This window comes from Palaemon carinicauda, chromosome 26, assembly GCF_036898095.1.
Source record: "Palaemon carinicauda isolate YSFRI2023 chromosome 26, ASM3689809v2, whole genome shotgun sequence".
In the NCBI taxonomy this organism is placed as follows: domain Eukaryota; kingdom Metazoa; phylum Arthropoda; class Malacostraca; order Decapoda; family Palaemonidae; genus Palaemon; species Palaemon carinicauda.
Genome location: NC_090750.1, coordinates 25,284,476 through 25,292,423, shown reverse-complemented (window position 1 = coordinate 25,292,423; position 7,948 = coordinate 25,284,476).

The window sequence follows — 7,948 nt, the reverse complement described above, 5'->3', positions numbered from 1 at the left end:
CGGGAGAGAGGAGAAGGGACACCCGACTATGGCAGTTTACTGTAGGAAAGAGCGCTTTCAGCTTTCTGGATGTGACTTAAGTAGTTTCAAATATCCCAGAAAAAGGGCGTTGTAACTGCGTCATGTCATGTGGATCTTCATGTGTTCTATTGGTGCCCTCTTCTGACGTAATGGTAACATCATATATCACTTCCGGTTTCTCAGCAGGCGAACCGGCGTGCATTTCAGTTGCGTGAGTCATTCAATAGGTTTCATCGTTTGGCCGGCTTTGTTTTGGCTAGCTAAAAATACGAAATAAGCACTTTTCACACACATAGGCTTTCGAGTACCATTTCACTCAAACTTCCCCTCTCTCTCTCTCTCTCTCTCTCTCTCTCTCTCTCTCTCTCTCTATTTATTTCAATGTCTTTATCGGTTATCAAACGAATAAAACACAACAAATACCTAATCAAATACACATGTCACCTTATTCAGTGTAAAAAATTTTCCTGTACATGACATATATATATATATATATATGTATGTATGTACGTGTGTATATATACATATACATATGCATATAAACACACACGTATATATATATATATATATATTTATATTTACATATATGTATATATATATATATATATATTTATCTATATACATATATATATGTATATATATATATATATATATATCACAAGCACACGTGATTTCAATCATTGTAAATATCACCCATGAATGGCGTTTAATACCAAATTCTATCTTGAGAATATATATCCACCTGGAATTCATTTTATGGTGACAGCTTCTAGCTGGGTGGAGATTTGAACCTACATCTGCTCGGCTGAAAACCATGTCTACAGTGACTCAACCGACTGAGCTATCAAGAGAGATAAAAGTTTATGACAAATCTCCATAAATATTCCTGTCGAACTAAGGAATCTATTCATAGACTTGAAATAAACCTATCTCCACCATGATAATAATCACGTGTCACAAACTCACGATTCAGCTATCATGGTGGAGATAGGTTTATTTTAAGTCTATGAACAGATTCCTTAATTCGACATAATTATGTATGAAGATTTGTCATAAACATTTATCTCTCTTGATAGCTCTGTCTGTTGAGTCACTGTAGGCATGGTTTCCAGCCGAGCAGGTGTGGGTTCGAATCTCCACCCGGCCAGAAGCTGTTACCATAAAATGAATTCCAAGTGGATATATATTCCCAAGATAAAATTCGGTATTAAAGGCCATTCGTGGGTTATATATATATATATATATATATACATATATGTATATATATATATATTTATATATATATATATATATATGTATATATATATATATATATAGATAGACACACTCATATACATACATATATATACATATATATATATATATATGTATATGTATATATATATATATATATACCTATATATATAGATGTACATATATATGTATTTGTAAATATATATATATATATATATATATAAATATATATATATATATATATATGTATATATATATATATATATATATGTATATATATATATATAAATATATATATATATATATACATACTTATTTTTATACATATATATATATATATATATATACATATATATACAAACATACATATATATATATATATATATATATTATTACTAGCCACGCTACAACACTAGTTGGAAAAGCAAGATGCTATAAACCAAAGGCTTCATTGGGGAAAAGTAGCCCAGTGAGCAAAGGAAATTAGGAAATAAATAATCGAGTAGAACATATTAACAGTAATTCATTTTAAAAACAGTAACAACGTCAAAATAGATAATTCATTTATAAGATATTAACAACGCCAAAACAGATATGTCATATATAAACTATAAAAAGACTTATGTCCGCCGTGTCTACATTTGCTTCAACTTTGAACTTTTGAAGTTTTACTGATTCAACTATCCGATTGGTAAAATCATTCCACATCTTGGTCACAGCTGGTTTAAAACTTCTTGAATACTTTGTAGTATTGAGCCTTATGAGGAAAAATACCTTGCTATTAGATTTAACTGCCTACTTAGTACTACGAACAGGATAGAATCGTCGAGGGAGATCTGAATGTAAAGGATGGTCAGAGTTATGAAAAAATCTTATGCAATATGCATAATGAACTAATTGAACGACAGTGCCAAAGATTAATATTTAGATAATGAATAAGAAATTTAATTGACCGTAAGTATCTGTGCAACAAATTATGATGAGACTCAGCAGCTGAAAACCAGACAGGAGAACAATACTCAAAACCAGATAAAATGAAAGAATTAAAAAACTTCTTAAGAATAGATTGATCACCAAAAATCTTTTAAGACTTTCTAAAATAAACCAATTTTTGTGTGCAATTGAAGAAGACACAGACCAAATGTGTTCTCATAAGTGAATTTTCTGTCGAGAATCCCACCTAAAATTTCAAAAGAGTCATACAAATTTAAACAAACATTATCAATACTGACATTCGGATGTTGAGGAGCCACCGTCTTGATCTATTTACAATCATACTTTGAGTTTTGTTAGGATTCTACTCCATAACCAATAATTTGCACCATGCACTAATTTTAGCTAGATCTCTATTAAGGGATTCACCAACCCCAGATCTACATTCAAAGGATGGAATTGATGTAAAGAGAGTAGCATCGTCTGCATATGCACACAAGCTTATTTTCTAGGCCAAACCACATGTCATGTGTATATAGTATGAAAAGTAATGGGCCGAGAACATGTCCCTATGGAACACTGGGTATCACATTCATATACTCACTATGGTGCCCATCAACAACTCTTTGAGATCAATTACTTAAAAAATCAATAATAATGCTAAGAAAAGACCCACCCACTCCCAACTGTTTGAGTTTGAAAACCAGGGCCCTCATGATTAGCACGGTCCAATTCACCACTAAAATCAAGGCCAATCATATGAACTTCCTGACCACAATCAAGGGATTTCTTAACAGCACTGGAGATTGTAAGAAAGGCATCACAAGATCTAAGGTCTTTACGAAAACCAAATTGCAAAACTAGGGAATAGATGATTACCTTAAGCTAACCTATTACGACATTTTGCCAGAAGATGGTGTGACGGGCCGAGAGAGGAGTTGTGAAATCAAAGGCAGATTGGAAACGACTGAGCTTTATTGTTGTGGAACACTCTCCTTATATACAAAACCTGAAGGCAACAGGATATGACAAGTTCACAAGGCAGACAATATCACAGAGGAAAAACCAGACTTGAATTTTCATGTTCATTTTAGTACAAGGGAGGAGCTAAGATACAAGCATAATATATACAAAAGGAATTATGTACAATTGCGTGAAACACGGTTGGTACTTGGCTCCCCCCTAAAAAATGACATACTGTACATGTTAAATAGGGCGCCCTGATCTAGAGAGGCGAACTGTAGGCGGGTCATCTGGCAGAAGATAAGCAGGTTTTAGACGATCAATGGAGACCCAGTCTTCTTTGCCCCGAATGTTTAGGAGGAATGCTTTCGGGACTGCGTCGGATCACAAGGAAAGGTCCCGTGTAAGTGGGCGTTAACAGTGGCTTGCTGGTGTCGTTGCGCAGGAAGACGTGCGTTGCAGAGTGCAAGTCCGTTGGTATGTGATGCTTCGCTGGGGGCTTGTAAGTCTGGCGGCACGGAGTAAATTTTCCCACGACCTGGCGTATGCGCTGGAGATCGTCGGAGGAGGTTGTAGATGGAAAAAACTCGGCAGGGACGACCAACGGGTCACCATACACCATTTAGGCTGCCGAGACGTCAAGGGCGTCTTTAGGAGTGGTCCTTAGTCCAAGGAGGACCCAGGGAAGCTGAGTAAACCAGTTGCAATCCTTGCAGCGGGACATCAAAGCTGCTTTGAGGGTGCGATGAAAACGTTCAACCATTCCATTGGCAGCGGGGGTTGTAGGCCGTTGTCTGATGTAGGGTGATGCCCAGGAGATTCGCTAATGACGTCCATAATTGAGAGGTGAAAGTGGTTCCCCTGTCAGAAGTAATATGCTCAGGGATACCGAATCTTGAAATCCATCCAGAGAGTAAGGCAGATGTACATGAGGCGGACGTTGCAGTTTCCATGGGAATGGCTTCAGGCCAACGAGTGGAGCGGTCGATGACGGTAAACAGGTAACGATGTCCTTGTGATGTGGGTAGGGGGCCTACAACGTCGACGTGAATGTGTGCGAAACGGCGCTGAGGTTGAGGAAAGGTGCCCACTCCTGAATCCGTTTGTCGATGTACTTTGGAAGTTTGGCAAGAAGTACAGGGACGGACCCAATCCTTAGCATCCTTAGAAATGCCGTGCCAAATGAACTTTGCCTTCAGCAGCTGTGCAGTAGAACGGCACGAGGGATGTGAAAGGTCGTGGATGAAATCAAACACCTGTCGGCGCATGGGGAGCAGGAATCCAAGGTCGCGGTCTACCAGTACTGACGTCACAGAGGAGGGTGGTGTTGGAGTTTTCGAGGGGAAAATCCTCCGAACGGAGGGACGTGCAGGATGTCCTACAAGCTTGATACTCTGGATCCTGACATTGGGCTTCAGCCAGGGCGTTGTAATCCAATCCCAGTTGAACGGCAGCCAACGTGTTTCTTGACAGGGCATCGGCAACAGGATTCATTTTCCCAGGGACGTATTGGAGGGTGCAATTGTATTCAGCCACAGCGGAGAGATGTCGGCGTTGACGGGCGGACCAGGCATCAGACTGTTGAGTGAAGGCGTGCACCAGAGGCATGTGGTCTGTGCGAATGACGAAGGGCATACCTTCTAAGAAATGGCGAAAGTGACGGACAGCCAAGTGCACCGCCAGCAATTCTCGATCGAAGGTAGAATAACCCGATTCTGCCTTGGACAGTTTTTTGCTGAAGAAGGCCAATGGGCGGGGCGAGCCTTTGACCACCTGCTCGAGTACTGCACCAATAGCGACGTCGCTGGCATCGGTGGAGAGAAGGAGAGGGGCGTGTGGGATAGGAAAAGTGAGAGCCGCAGCAGTTGATAGGGCCTTATTTGCATTGCAGAAGGCTGCTTCTTGAAGGGGACCCCACTTCAGGTCCTTTGGCTTGCCCTTGAGGGAGGCGTAGAGGGGAGCAAGAGTGGCGGCAATGGCTGGCAGAAAACGGTGATAATAGTTGATCATGCCCAAGAAATCCTGCAGAGCTTTGACGGTCGAGGGGCGTTGGGAAATTCTGAACGGCTGCTACCTTCTCAGGGAGGGGATGGACTCCTTCAGGAGTGATACGGTGCCCTAAGAACGACACTTCGTTGGCGCCAAAGGTACACTTGTCATACCGGACTACAAGGCCGTTTTGTTGCAGGCGGTCGAGCACGATGCGCAGGGTGACCGAGGTGTTTCCTCTTTTGAGGAGGAGAACATAAGTATCTCGTCCACATAACATACACAGAAAGGGAGGTCCCCTAAGATGCCATCCATGAGACGTTGAAACGTTGCCCCAGCATTACGAAGGCCAAAACAGGAGTAATTGAAGGTGTATGTGCCAAACGGAGTGGTGATGGCGGTCTTGGGGATGTCTTCTGGGTTCATAGGCACCTGATAATACCCCTTCAGGAGGTCGAGCGTAGAGAAAACCTTTGCTTTGTGCAGGTAGGAGGTTACATCAGCAATGTTTGGGAGGGGGTAGTGATCCGGTTCTGTTTGCATGTTCAGGCGCCTGTAATCCCCGCACGGACGGAGGGAGTCGTCTTTCTTCAGAACGATGTGTAAGGGTGACGACCATGGGCTGGAGGCCTTTTGGCAAAGGCCCATTTTCTCCATTTCGGGCGAACGTCTGTTTGGCGGCTGCCAATCGTTCCGGTGCCAGACGTCTGAATTTTGCGAAGACTGGGGGTCCCGTCATCTTGATATGGTGATAAATACCATGCTTGGCAGGATCCGTGGGCGTTTGGCGAAGTTCTGGACGGAAAACTTCTGGGTACGACGCGAGGAGGTGGGCGTAGGCATCCGTGGGTGCGCTGATGTGGAGAGCGAGGTTAGAGGGGGCGGGTTGAAGAGGTGTCGACAAGTACGAGTCTGCGTTGACCAATCGTCGGTGGGCGACATCGACCAGAAGGTGGAAATGAGAGAGGAAATCCGCACCGAGGATTGGCATTGTGACGTCAGCAACGAGAAACTTCCAATTGAATTTACTGTTTCCGAACGATAATGTGAGGCTCTCGTAACCGTAGGTGGGTATCGCAGATCCGTTGGCAGCTACCAAGCGGACGTCGGCAGATGTAGACAGACTACGTTGTGCCTTGAAGAGTTTCCTTGGCAAAAGAGAACGACAAGCACCCGTGTCTACCAAAAATCGCACGCCCGTTCCTGCATCCTGTAAAAAGAAAAGATTAGAAACATGGGGAGGCCACCGCCACAAGCGATGGCCTACCTACACGTTTTTTGGCCACTGACAATCTTTGGCACATTTCTTCGCGGTTGCCCCGAATCTGAAGTGGTAGTAGCAAAACTGCGGTGGATGGGACGTAGTAAGTGGCTGTAGAAGTCGTTCGTTGGGGGCTGCGAGCGATTGGTGGGGTGGTGGGTGGCTTTGTCGCCGCTTCAGCAACGAGAAACTTCCAATTGAATTTACTGTTTTCCGAACGATAATGTGAGGCTCTCGTAACCGTAGGTGGGTATCGCAGATCCGTTGGCAGCTACCAAGCGGACGTCGGCAGATGTAGACAGACTACGTTGTGCCTTGAAGAGTTTCCTTGGCAAAAGAGAACGACAAGCACCCGTTTCTACCAAAAATCGCACGCCCGTTCCTGCATCCTGTAAAAAGAAAAGATTAGAAACATGGGAGGCCACCGCCACAAGCGATGGCCTACCTACACGTTTTTTGGCCACTGACAATCTTTGGCACATTTCTTCGCGGTTGCCCCGAATCTGAAGTGGTAGTAGCAAAACTGCGGTGGATGGGACGTAGTAAGTGGCTGTAGAAGTCGTTCGTTGGGGCGCGAGCGATTGGTGGGTGGTGGGTGGCTTTGTCGCCGCTTCGGCACGTCACTGGGTAGGCGTGTATGTCCTACGGCATTCATGTCAGCTTCAGTTGTCGTTGAATAGGCATCCTCGTCGTCAGGGGTGGAGGCGTAGATGGAGGTCTTGAAGTGGCTGTCCATAAGGGCATCGGCTTGGTCATCAAGTCCTTTATGGGTAAACTATCGACATCGGGTATGGCAGCGCGCACAGGTTCAGGTAAACGGCGTATCCAAAGGGCACGGAGTAGGTTCACCTCACGACGAGAGCCGTCTGCGGCAGGTTGAAGGCAAGCGATACTGGTCATTTCCCTGAGGGCAAGCGAAGCCCTTTGGTCCCCCAACGGTTGTTGCGAGAGCTGAAAAAGCTTTGCTATACGGGCGGCTGGCGACGGCGAGTACTGCTGCAGAAGGTATGATTTGAGGTCGTCATACGCTATTGGGGTGTCTCCTTGTTCACAAAGCCAGTCAGATATTTCTGGGAAGGTGTCCTCGGGTATCGCCGCGAGAACATAATCCGCTTTGGTGATTGAGCGAGTCCCGCCCCTGATACGAAACTGGACTTCTGCGCGCTGAAACCAAGCAAACGCCTCTCCGCTGGCAAACGATGAAAGTTTGAATGGAGCGGCCATAGCACCAACTGCCGTAGAGTCCGCCATAGTACCAACGATGAAGGGGCAAGGGAGTGGGGGTGGAACACGGTGGGAGCGTGTCGACTTCCGGGGTCACCAATGTGACGGGCCGAGAGAGGAGTTTTGAAATCAAAGGCAGATTGGAAACGACTGAGCTATATTGTTGTGGAACACTCTCCTTATATACAAAACCTCAAGGCAACAGGACATGACAAGTTCACAAGGCAGACAATATCACAGAGGAAAAACCAGAATTTTCATGTTCGTTTTAGTGCGAGGGAGGAGCGAAGATACAAACATAATATATACAAAAGGAATTATGTA